Genomic DNA, 13,846 nt, shown 5'->3' on the forward strand with positions numbered 1-13,846 from the left:
ATGGCTAGCTACATGGAATAATGACATCCACCGTGAGATCTAAGGAATAAATTGGCCAAAGAAGGGAAGAATGTAAGAATGTTTCATGTAGAAGGAAAAGCAAGTTTAAAGCCTCAGAGGTTTAAAAAAAAAAAGTTATATGTAGGGAACCTGAAAGCTCAGTGTGCCTGGTAACAATAGTTTGAAGGGAGGAGTGGTATCAGATGATGGTGGGGAAATGGGGACTAGATCATGAAGAGCTTATATTTTCCATCTCTCTTCCTCCTTTTTTTATAAAAACAGATTTATTGAGGTATATAATTTACATGCCACATAGTGCATCCCTTTAAAGTGTACGGTTTTTAGTATATTAACAGGGTTGTACAACCATCACCACAGTCAATTTTAGAACATTTCATCACCTCAGAAAGAAACCCTATACCCTGAAGCTATTAACCCCCCCACCAACTATCCCAGCCCTAAGCAACTACTAATCTACCTTCTATCTCTATATATTTACCTATTCTGCAGATTTTATATAAATGGAATCATATAATATGTAGTCTTTTGTGACTGGCTTCTTTCAGTATAACGTTTTCAAGGTTTATCCATGTCATAGCATGTATCAGTACTTCACTTCTTTTTATGGCCAAATAATGTTCCATTGTATCGATAAGCTAAATATTGTTCAGCATTTCATCAGTTGGTGAACACTTGGGTTGTTTCTACCTTTTGTAGCTATTATGAGTGATGCTACTGTGAACATTCATGTACACATTTTTATGTGGACATACCTTTTCATTTCTCTTGCTTTCCTAGGAGTGAAGTTGCTGGATCGTATCTTTAACTTTATGTGGAGCTGACAGACTGTTTTCCAAAGTGGTTGCACCATTTTACATTCCCACCAACAATGTATGAGGATTCCAGTTTCTCCATATCTCACCAATACTTGTTATTTGTGTTTTTGATTATAGCCATCCTAGTGGATATGAAGTAGTTCTCATTGTGGTTTTGATTTGCATTTCCCTGATGACTAATAATGGTAAGCATTTTTCATATGCTTTTGGCCATTTCTCTTCTGTCTTTGGAAAAATGTCTGTTTGATCCTCTGCCCATTTTTATGTTGAATTATCTTTTTATTATTGAGTTATAAAAGATAACTCATTGTTAGACCTATGACTTGCAAATATTTTCTCCTGTCCTGTAGGTTATCTGTTCTCTTTCTTTATGGTATTCTTTGATGCACAGACGCTTTTAATTTAGAAGTCCATTTTATCTATTGTTTCTTTTATTGCTTGTGCTTTTGGTGTCATATCTAAGAAACTATTGCCTAATCCACTGTCATGAAGGGCTTTTCCTAAGTTTTCTTCTAGAAGGTTTAGCTCTTACATTTAGATTTCTCTTCAGTTTTGAGTTAATTTTTGTATATGGTGTGAAGCAGGGGTCTACATTTATTCTTTCACATGTGTCCCATCACCACTTGTTGAAAAGACTATTCTTTCTTCATTGAATAGTCTTGGCACCCTTGTTAAAAATCAATTGGCCATGAATATGAGGGTTTATTTTGGGACTCTCAGTTCTACTCCATTGATCTGTATGTCTGTCCTTATGCCATTGCTACACCATTTTGATTACTTGTAGTTTTATAGTAGGTTTGAACTCAATAAGTGTGTCTTCCAGCTTTGTTCTTTTTCAAGATTTTTGTAGCTATTCCAAGTCCCTTGCATTTCCATATAAATTTTAGGGTCAACTTGTCGATTGCTGCAACAGTAACAAAACAAAACAAAACAACCCAGCAGGGATTTTGATAAGGATCACACTGAATCTATAAATCAATTTGAGGAGTATTATCTAAGTCTTCCAATCCATGGGTATGGAATATCTTACCATTTATTTAAAACTTCATTAATTTCAGCAACATTTTGTAGTGTTCAGTGTAAAAGAGTTATACTTTAAAAAAAATTTTTTTTTAGTGACTGACCTTAAGTTTGCAGTATGTATTTATAGCTAATCCAAGTCCTCTTTCACATAACACTACACCACTTCAGAGGTAGTGCAGCTACCTTATTATAAAGTATTATTCAATTCCCAGTTCCTCCTTGTAACATTGCTGTCATTCACTTCACTGAATACATCGTTGCTATTATTACTTTGAGCAAACTGTTTTCTGTTAGATCAATCATGAATAAGAAAAATAAAAGATTTTATTTTACCTTCATTTATTCCTTTATGCTCTTCCTTTCTTTTTGTAGATTCAAATTTCTGATCTATGTAATTTTCCTTCTTTCTGAAGAATTTTTTAATATTTCTTACAAGCAGGTCTACTGGTGGAAAATCTTTCAATTTTGTTTGTATGAGACAGTCTTTATTTCTCCTTTACTTTTTTTTTTAAGACTACCTTTATTTACTTTTTTTTTGGCTGCATTGGATCTTCGTTGCTGCACACGGGCTTTCTCTGGTTGCAGCGAGTGGAGCTACTCTTTGTTGCAGCGCGTGGGCTTCTCATTGTGGTGGCTTCTCTTGTTGTGGAGCACAGGCTCTAAGCGAGTGGGCTTCAGTAGTTGCAGCACACGGGCTCAGTAGCTGTGGCACACAGGCCCTAGAGTGCATGGGCGTCAGTAGTTGTGGCGCGCAGGCTCAGTAGTTGTGGTTCAGGGGCTTAGTTGCTCCGCAGCATGTGGGATCTTCCAGACCAGGGCTCGAACCTGTGTCCCCTGCACTGGCAGGTGGATTCTTAACCACTGCGCCACCAGGGAATTCCCTCTCTCCTTTACTTTTGAAGGATAATTTCACTGGATGCAGAATTCTAGATTGATGGGGCTTTTTCTTTCAGACTTTAAATATTTCACCCCACTGTCTTCTTGCATGGTGCCTGATATAACTCTTACCCTTGCTCCTCTATAGGTAAGGTGTTTTTTGCTGTGGCTTCTTTCAAGATTTTCTCTTTGATTTTCTTCAGTTTGAATATAATATATATACTTGTGTGTTTTTTGGTATTTATCCTGCTTGATGTTCTGTGTTTCCTGGATCTGTGGTTGGTACCTGTCACTAATTTTGGAAAATTCTTGGTCATTGCTTCAAATATTTCTTTTGTTCCTGTTTCTCTTTCTTCTCCTTCTGGTATTCCCGCAACACTATGTTATACCTTTTGTAATTGTCCCACAGTTCTTGGATATTCTGTTTTGTCTTTTCCTTTCTATTTTCTCCTTGCATTTCAGTTTCGGAAGTTTCTAGACATTTCTTCAAGCTTGCTGATTCTTTTTTCAGCTGTGTCTAGTGTATTGATGAGCCCATCAAAGACAGTCTTCATTTCTGTTACAGGGTTTTTGATTTCTAGCATTTTCTTTCTTAGAGTTTCTGTCTCTCTGCTTACATTGCCCATCTATTTCTGCATGATGTCCACTTTTTCCGTTAGATATGCCTTTAGCATATTAATCATAGTTATTTAAAATTTCCAGTCTGACAATTCCAATGTCTTTCTTATCTGAGTCTACTTCTGATGCCTGTTCACTCTTTCTCTTCAAACTGTTTATCTTTTTAGTATGTCTTGTAATATTTTGTTGACAGCTGCACATGATATATTGGGTAAAAGGAAACTAAGATAAATAGGCCTTTTAGTGTGAGGTTTTATGTTTATCCGGCTAGGGGCTTGGCTGTATTTACTGTAGCTGTTGTATCAGTGGCTAAAATTTCCTTTAGTGTCTTGTCTTTTTTTTTTGTCTTTTGTCTTCAGTGTTGTCTGGAGGTTCTCTAGAGACTTCTTAAATAAGATCTGATACATGCAGTTATTTGAGTTGTATTCCTCTGCTATTTTACAGGAACCCTATTTAGGTGATGTCAAGGTATGTAGGGAGGGAGAGCATTTTACAGTTCTGTGGTCAGGTCTTTTAGTGAGTCTTCTAGTGAGCCTGTGCCCCTGGGCTGTGACCTTTGCAAGTATTTCTCAGTCCCCCTACCCTCCTTAGGTGAGACATTAAGGCTAAAAAGGGCTGGAGTTGGCTCTTTCTCTTTCTCCAGCTCCATTAGGCTCTGGTAAAAACCCCAGTCTGTTAGGCTCTGGTGAAATGGTTTCTTTTGAGGCCAAGCCTCGTTAAGAATAGAATGTTCTGGGTTTATTTTAAAATAGCTGTTTTCTCCTTTTACATGCTGGATGCAAAGGGAAATTTTTCTCTTATCTCCACTGTGAGAACCTTGTAGAGCTCCCAGAGGTAAAACTCACAAAAGTGTGGGAGACCTTCTAAAACTAGACACTCCTGGAGTTTTTAACTCTTAAACTTGATCACACTGAGCCTCCAAGAATTCATAAGTTACAGTTTAGATTTTCCTACCCTGGTATCAGTCCCCATGGAAGTTTTAAGGTTTCTGCTCCAGTAGGTTGTAATTCTCTATATCTGCCTGTTTGTTTCTCTAATTTTAGAGGTAGTGGTTTGCCCTGTGTCCTCAGTTCTCAGATGGATCTAAGAAGAGTTGTTGATATTCAGTTTGTTCGTCACTTTTCTTGTTCTGTGGGCAAGAATGACAGCTTCAAAGCTCCTCACATACTGGTCTAGAAACCAGAAGTTACCACTTTTTTTTTTTTTTTCGGTACGCAGGCCTCTCACTGCTGTGGCCTCTCCCGTTGCAGAGCACAGGCTCCAGATGCGCAGGCTCAGCGGCCATGGCTCATGGGCCCAGCCGCTCCACGGCATGTGGGATCTTCCCGGACTGGGGCACAAACCCGCGTCCCCTGCATCGGCAGGCGGACTCTCAACCGCTGCGCCACCAGGGAAGCCCACCACTTATTTTGTTAAATTTATTCCTGAGTATTTTGTTCTTTTTGCTGTTATTGTAAATGCAGTCATTACCTTCTTTTTTTTTAATTTTTAATTAATTTATTTAGTTGCATGGAGTCTTAGTTGCGGCAGACAGGCTCCTTAGCTGTGGCTCGTGGGCTTCTTAGTTGCAGCTCCAGAGCTCCTTAGTTGTGGCATGCGAACTCTTAGTTGTGGCATGCATGTGGGATCTAGTTCCCTGACCAGGAATCAAACCCAGGCCCCCTGCATTAGGAGCATGGAGTCTTATACACTGCACCACCAGAGGAGTCCCTCATTACCTCTTAATTATCAGATTGCTCATTATTAGTATATGGAAACACAATTAATTTTTATGTATTGATCTTATATCCTGCAATCTTTTTAAAGTCATTTATTCTAATAGTGTTTCCATGAATTTATTTTTCTTGCCCAGTTGCCTTAGCTAGAACCTTTAGAACAGTGTTGAATAGAGGCGGCAAGAGTAGATATCCTTGCTTTATTCCTGATCTTAGGGGGAAAGCATTCAGTCTTTCTCCATTAAGTATGTTAACGGTGGGATATATACATCCCACTGTTATAATGTGTTATATATATATATGATATTTATCAGGTTAAGGAAGTTCATTTCTATTCCTAGCCTATTCCTATTCTATACCTACATTTTTGCAAACCTATAGTATAATATCACAACTAGGTTATTGACATCGATGTATTTCACAGATCTTATCCAGATTTACTTACTTTTACTTGTACTCACTTGTGTTTATGTATTAATAAGTGCTACCCAGTTTTATCACTTGGGTAGTTTCATGTGTCCACCACCACAGTCAGGATCAGACATCCCAAGTTGTGTGTGTCAATAGTTAATTTGTTTTTATAGTTTGTTTAATCATTTACCTGCTGAAGTGCATCTGGGCTAATTCCAGTTTGGGGCTATTACAAATAAAGCTGCTATGAACATTCACGTACAGGTTTTTATATGAACCTAAGTTTTCATTTCTCTGAGACAAATGCCCAGGAGTGCAATTGCTGGGTCATATAGTAGTTGCATGATTAGTTTTTTTAAGAAACTGCCAACATGTTTTCTAAAGAAACTTTTAAGCTATGTGAAGAACTTGGACTTGATTGTTAGGGCATTAGGGGGCCATTTTAATATTAATCCCAATTTTTTTTTTTTTTTTTTTTTTGCGGTACGCGGGCCTCTCACTGTTGTGGCCTCTCCCGCTGTGGAGCACAGGCTCCGGACGTGCAGGCTCAGCGGCCATGGCTCATGGGCCCAGCCACTCCGCGGCATGTGGGATCTTCCTGGACCGGGGCCCGAACACGTGTCCCCTGCATCGGCAGGCGGACTCTCAACCACTGCGCCACCAGGGAAGCCCCTAATTCCAATTTTAATATTTTGAATTTGAAGAGCTTGTCAAAGTGGAGAATATGCCTGCTGGGCATGTATATAGGTGAACCTGAAACTGATAAATCAGACTTGGAGTGAAGATAAAGAATAGTCATTAGTATATGATTTATTTTAGAAGCTCTGTGTAGGGATGGTATTTCCCAGGGAGAGTACAAGGAGTGAGGGGGGAAAAAAAGAGAACAGAACCTGGGACAAACCTCTGAAGATTACCAACATTTTTAGGAGGCTGAGAAAGAGCTAGACTTAAGAGGAAAACCAAAAGAAAATTTGATATTGTGGAAACCATGGGGAGAAAGTGCCTTCAAGAAGAAAGAAATGGTCAGCAGTGTTACCAAAGTAAAAAGATTTTTAATAACCTTGATGAAAGAAGTTTCAGTGGAGTGGTAGAGTAGGAGCCTCATTCACAGTGGGTTGAGAAGTGACTAGGTGAAGTAAGATAGCAATGGAGATGGAATTTTGCCAGTGGAAGGGAGAGGGAGGTTAGTTAAATAGAAAAGAATGTGGGGTCCAGGGTGTGTCAGTTTTAGCTTGAGAGGAGTTGGGCTTATCTTGATGGTAATAAGGAGTAGAAAGGGAGGGGTTGATAATGCACCAAAGAGAAGGAATTCTTGATTGAGTAAGGATCCTAATGATACAAAGCAAAGTGGAAGACAGAGCATAGCAGAGAGATAGACTTCAGGAGACAAGGTAAGTTTTCCTTTGTGACAAGAGGAAAGGAAGTAAGGGGCAAGTAGATTAAGTTAGTTTCTAGATCTGATGGTAGAAAGTTGAGGGAGTTTACTTCTGATGGCTTATATTTTCTCTGTGGTATAACAGAAGGGGTCATTTGTTAGGAGTGAAAAAGGAATGATAAGGTTGGAAGTTTGAGGAGAGTGGAAAAGGTTGAGACAGCTGCTGTAGAGAATGGGAGAGAGAGAGCTGGCTAGAAAAGTAGGAAGATTTCTAGGTCATGATGAGGGCCTAGCTGGGCCTATGGGGCATAAATTTTTTTTAATGATCCCAGTCTTCTGGTAATATATTTTTTTCCAGTAGAGTTCAGCAGACTAAGTGGAGATATGGGAAAAGATCATTGTGTTGATCCAGGGTTGGAGTTTGTTCCACATAACATTGAGTTGATTAAGCATAGTTGTCTAATAGACTTTTAAATCAGACGGGTCTCAGTTTTAATCCTATTTTGACCACTTAGTGATTTAGGAAGATTACTTAAGCTTCTCTAAGCTTCAGTTTCCTAATAATCAAACCACACCTAACCCTATCAGTTTCCTAGTCATAATAATACCTATCTCTTTCAGTGATGAGGAATAAATGAGACAAACAAGTAAGTCCCTTAACACATAGTTTGGCACATAAACGTTAATAAATAGCAGCTTTTATTGTTATTTGTGGCCCAGGCCTGTCTGTTATTAGCTGAATGATTTTAGGCAAGTTTCTTTTCTTTTTATTTGTAAAAAAGACATTATAATACTTGTTGGGAGTATGTATTCATTTGGATATCTTGAAGGGAAAAAAGCACTATGCCAAGGCTTCCCTGGTGGTGCAGTGGTTAAGAATACGCCTGCCAATGCAGGGGACAGGGGTTCAAGCCCTGGTCCGGGAAGATCCCACATTCCTCGGAGCACCTAAGCCTGTGTGCCCTAGAGCCCATGAGCCACAACTGCTGAAGTCCACACACCCTAGAGCCCATGCTCTGCAACAAGAGAAGCCACCACAATGAGAAGCCTGCGCACCACAATGAAGAGTAGCCCCCTCTCACCGCAACTGGAGAAAGCCTGCGTGCAGCAATGAAGACCCAACGCAGCCAAAAATAAATAAAATAAATAAATTTTAAAAAAAAGAGAGCACTATGCCAGGCATATCCTTTTCACTACTTAGTAACTTTGAGTTGAAGCAGAATCTGTAGGAGATTTTTTAGAAAATTAAATTGGAAATTAGGTGGGAATTTTGGCCTTTGTTTTATAATCAATAGGTAGCCTTTAAAAGTTCATTAGCAGAGAGATAACATGAAAGTGGTGTTTTGAGAATATTAACTTAGTAGTGTGATAGAATTTATAATCTAAGCCAGATACCACCTTTTCAGAGATGCCTTCCATAACCACCCTGAGAATCTAAGATTTGCTTCCTCCTCCTCTTTAACCCCTTACCCTATATCATTTTCCAGTGTCATAGTAACATTTGTAAATGTCATAGTAACATTTGTAACTATCTACAATTACCTTGTTTATTTGTTTATTTTTTTCCTGTCTCCCTCTGCTGAGATATATGCTTCATGAGAAAAGGGATGCTGTTTGCCTTACTGCTGTATCCCATTACCCAGAAGAGTGCCTAGCACATAGAAGCCATTCAGTAAATATGTGTTGAATGAATGAAATATAAGAAGGAACTAGAAGGAGAGAGACTAGTTAAGAAATTATTAGAGGGCTTCTCTGGTGGCTCAGTGGTTAAGAATCTGCCTGCCAATGCAAGGGACATGGGTTTGAGCCCTGGTCTAGGAAGATCCCACATGCCGTGGAGCAACTAAGCCTGTGTGCCACAACTACTGAGCCTGCGCCCTAGAGCATGTGAGCCACAACTACTGAGCCTGCGTGCTACAACTACTGAAGCCTGTGTACCTGGAGCCCGTGCTTCACAACAAGAGAAGCCACCACAATGAGAAGTCGGCACACCACAACTAGAGAAAGCCCGTGTGCAGCAATGAAGACCCAACGTAGCCAAACATAAATAAAAAATAAATAAATAAAATTTTTTTTAAAAGGTTACATTAAAAAAATTATTAGAATAATTTCAACATTAGGGTATGAAGATCTAGATAGGGATGATAGCAGTGGAAATGGAAGGAACAAATAAAAATGACAAAGAAAGAGTGATTTTTAATATATTAGAAGGGACAGAATGAGGCAAGCAACAAGATGGTTCCATGATTTCCAAACTGGGTGATTGGAGCAGTGAGTTTCATTATTGAAAGTGTCTGCCTCCATCTCCTTTTACAACTTTTTATGTCCAATACTTAGAACAGTGCCTAGCATATAGTGATGGGCAGTAAATATTTGAATGAAGGAAGGAAAATGGGAAATCAGAAGGTTCCATCTTATATGCATTGTGTGATTGAAGTAACAATAGGACACCCAAGCAGGTAGAAGATGAGGCTAAAATTCTGTAAAGGATTACGAGCCTTGGGATTTACAGCATTTAAGGGGAAAGAACCAACCAAACAGAAGAGGCAGCCCCAGAGATGGGTAAACAACAGGAGTATGGTTTCAAGATAACAAAGACAGAGCCAGGAAGAAGGAGCTATCCATGTTGCATGCTTCGGAAAAGCTGAAGAAAATGAGGACTGGAGAAGACAAGAATGACCTTGGGAAGAGCAACCTACATAGAGCAACGAAGTGAAAATCATATTACAAAGGGTGTGAGGAATGAGTGGATAATGAGATAAATTTCCCCCACAGAGCTAAAGGAAGAGAGGCAGTGTGGCAATCTGAGATAATCATTTTAAGGAAGTATAGTTTGCTTCGTTTTGTTTTTTATATAAAGACATGAACATCTTGTAGACAGAAGGAAGGTCGATAGTCTAAGACAGTTGTCAAATTTTAGTGTGCACAAGAATAACAAGAAGCTTTTGCCTGGACTTCCCTGGCGGTCCAGTGGTTAAGACTGTGCTTCCACTGCAGGGGGTGTGGGTTCAATCCCTGGTCGGGGAACCAAGATCCCACATGCCATGCAGCCAAAAAAAAAAGAGAGAAGGTTTTGTTTGAAATGCAAGTTGTTGGCACCGTATAAGGAGAACCCGATTCAATAGGTCTGGGTACCAGATATCAGCATTTTAAAACAAGTAACTCCCACGCCCAACCCACCCCCCCAAGACACACACAGGCACACATACCCATTTAAGAGATTCTGATATGTTTAAATACTAAGACCACACTCTGACCAACACTGGCCCAGGGAGTAATTGAAGTCAAAGGAAAGGGTAGGAAGGGAATTAGTTAAGAGTTAAGCTTTGGGAAGGAGAAGGAGTTCATCTCCTTTAAAAGAAACAGGAAATACATCAACTATACGTCAATTAAAAAAAAAAAAGAATCACTGTGAAAGTTACTATTAAGCTCTCAAAAACCAAAAAACCGGAAGAGGTGGTACAGAGAAATTCTGAGATTGTACACTGAGCTTCAAAGATGTTTTCAGGTGGAAAGATAGACAAATAAGTTTGCTTCATTTACATGACCTTGATTTTTCCTTTAATTGGGAAGAAAGGTTATCTACTCTGGGCAGGCAAGAGAGAATTTGAGGAGAGTGGAAAGGTCCAAAACAGCTGCTGTGGGAGATGCAACAGAGTCACCAAGGAGGAACTTAAGCCCTGCTGAGCAGCATTAGGCTTCTGTTAAGTTAGGTGGCATGACTGGCGGACCCAGTCAGCAGTTACCTGACAGTTTTCAAAGTAAGGAATAGTCCTAAAAACATGTTTCTTCTCTTGGTAATTCGTCATGACTCTGTCATCTGTAGATTTACGTACACCTTTTTTGACGATTTTACCCTGTCTCACACTTCATGGAATAATGAACTACATATACAGGGTATTTTACTTTATAAGTATTTAAAATTTACCTGACTTTCAACTCAAAAGGTAGTTCCTGTGATTTGCTAAAACATAATTACATTCATTTTCTCCATACTCTTCAAGTTTTTATGGACTTTGATTACAATTCATGTGATGCTTGCTGTCATTTTACAGATGGGTGTTTCTAAGGCCAGCTCTGTGGAAGGTGTATGTTTTCACCGGAGCACCAGAAATTACCAAGTGAATGTAGGGCCCTGGCTCAGGGCAAAGGAAACCAACCTGCTTTCTGTAGATTTGGATAAATAGGAATCAGTTGGAACTAAGTGGGGAGGAACACCTAGGCACTATACTGTTTATACTATACTTATCTTACTAAATGCTTTCAACAATCTGTATAATAGATAATAGAAGATCTCTATTTACAAATAAGGAAACAAGCTAAGATGCCTAGATTGCCTCAAATATATGATCAGTTGAGGTAGGTCTGATAAATTCTGAAATATCAGTTGTCTGAAAATAGTATAGAAAATAGTTGTAAAGAATGCAACCCATGATTGTTTAGTTACCTGTTCCCCAAGTTAGGTAGCCAGAAGTGTTTTGTTTGTATTGTTGAAACACCTTCTTAATATTAGTAATAGTAACTAATTTATTAAGCCCTTCTGTGTGCCAGGTATTGTTCTAAGCTTTTTGCAAGATTAAACTCATTTAATCTTCAGTAACCCTATAAGGTAGGTACTATTTATCATCCTCATTTTACAGATGAAGAAAGTGAGAGGATAAATAACTTGCCCAAAGCTACAGAGCTAGTAAGCGACAGAGCCCCAGACAGACATGCTCTCCAGCTTACTATGCAGTGTTCTGTGCTACCTTTCACTGGCCCTCATGTTAAATAAGGGTAACTTTTCAAACAGCTTAGCAAGTTATTCTGCATCATCTGATGACCTTATGTTTAATAGCAATAATATAACTAAGTGAAAAGAAGGAATCAGGTCTTTGCTATAATCTCTTATGCACAGTCAAGATTCTAACGTCTGTATTTAATTCATAGTGTGAAGTTTGGGTATTTGAGAAGAATGCAACATGTTTTCTCGTGACACTTTGCCAGAGTGGGAAAGGCATAAGAAGAGCAGTGTTCGTTTTGTTTTTTTCGGCCGCGCTGCGCAGCTTGCAGGATTTTAGTTCCCCGACCAGGGATTGAACCCTGGCCACGGCAGTGAAAGTGCTGAGTCCTAACCACTGGACCACCAGGGAATTCCCAGAAGAGCAGTATTTGGAATAGATCTCCATGATCTTTGTAAATAAAATGTATTGAATTCTCTAATGTTGGCTGTGGGCATTGGTGGGTAGTAAAATAATTGGAAACTGATAAAAATTAGTGGTTATTGGATCCTGAAAATAAAAATTTGTCTGCTCGTTGCATTTCTTAAAAGGACTTTAATTAGTGTTTTTTAAAAAATTTTATGATACATATATTTCAAGTTCTTAATAGTCACATGTGGTTAGTGGGTATCATATTAGTTTAGGTCCAAGCTGACCAAGGGGTCATTTATGTAGTAAGATCTTAAGTCTCTTTGGATGAACCCCGGGTGTCAATAGTAATTTTTTCTGATTTCTTTAATTCTTTTGTGGGGCCTTGTGAAGAAAAATTTGAGTTAATAAAAGTCCAAACAGCTGTATCATCACCGTGTAAAAAGCAGGCAGCTCAGGGGTGTGGAACTTGAGTGCACAGGAGAGCTAAAAGGACACTTGACCCCTATTGATGACTTTATTGCTCTGTTTTTAAAGGACTCTGGTTAACATAACTCTTGTGCTTTTTTTTTTAACTTTAATAACACACTTGATTCTTATGTGGTAGTTATGTTCTATAAAATCACTGTGAACACCGGATTAGTAAATAGTGGATTATTGTCCCCAGGGGTTAGGTTGTTGCGAGCCTATGGTCACATTTCATCAACTAGTCAATACGTAACCTAGTTTTGTGAGTGTTTCTGTTTAAAGACACCTTAAGGCTTCAATGAATCAACTATATATTAATATATAATATTATATATTATATACTACTACTAATATATAATAACATCGTGCCAACAGCACCATAACTCATGTCTGAATGAAGCATATCGAATACATATATTTTCTCTGAAAGGCACGTCACAGCCTTCCTGCGCTTAGGAACACTAGGCAGCACTTCAACATTACACTTGGGGCCCATTTTAAACAGCAAAATCACCAAGAAAAAGCACAAAAATGTAAAAAAGACAGTATAAAGAGACCATGGAAAGAACCCTTGTTTTCTGTATGAGAGCTGAAACAAGGCAGAGCATCACCTGGTTTGACTTCAAATGAAAGTGTGTGTGTCAGCTGACTGTTTTTTGCCATACCGCACATGTGCTGTGTCTTTGGATGACCACTACTATCGATTAGTGCCACAACTATCGATTTCAGGGTTACAAATAAAATTTTTTTTTTTTTTTTTTGGTGGTACGCGGGCCTCTCACTGCTGCAGCCTCTCCCGTCGCGGAGCACAGGCTCCGGATGCGCAGGCCCAGCGGATATGGCCCACAGGCCCAGCCGCTCTGCGGAACGTGGGATCCTCCCGGACCGGGACATGAAGCCACGTCCCCTGCGTCGGCAGGCGGACTCCCAACCACTGCGCCACCAGGGAAGCCCACAAATAAATTTTAATGAGTGGACGTATTTGCAAGTATGGAATCTGTAAATAATGAGGATCAACTGTATATGAATGCATTCTAAATTTTGAAATGAAGAATGGGGGAATTCCCTCATGGTCCAGTAGTTGGGACTCGGCACTTTCACTGCGGGGCCTAGGTTCAATCCGTGGTTCAGGAACTAAGATCCCACAAACCGTGAGGTGCAGCCAAAAAAAAAAGGGAAAATACAGGGTTTTCTCGCCCAGCTCTAACTTTCCTACCCCCAGCTCCATCTTTCCTTTCCAGAAGTAACAGTGGTTACTCAGTTTCCTATGCATCTACATATATGTGTACTTACAGAAATAAATATTTTTAAACAAGTGGATCTCATGATACATACTGTTCTCTGGTTTATTTTTTTCTCATGATGTCTTAAATCTTTTCATATCAGTATGCACAG

The 13,846-nt window shown here is 39.2% G+C and overlaps 1 protein-coding gene across 1 annotated transcript in view; it reads left to right on the forward strand.

The window, feature by feature from the left end:
* Positions 1–13,846, forward strand: part of MOSMO (modulator of smoothened) — a 57,883-nt gene that overhangs the window by 22,371 nt on the left and 21,666 nt on the right. The gene's annotated exons all lie outside the window — the stretch shown is intronic.

Source organism: Phocoena sinus, chromosome 15, assembly GCF_008692025.1.
Source record: "Phocoena sinus isolate mPhoSin1 chromosome 15, mPhoSin1.pri, whole genome shotgun sequence".
NCBI classification, from domain to species: domain Eukaryota; kingdom Metazoa; phylum Chordata; class Mammalia; order Artiodactyla; family Phocoenidae; genus Phocoena; species Phocoena sinus.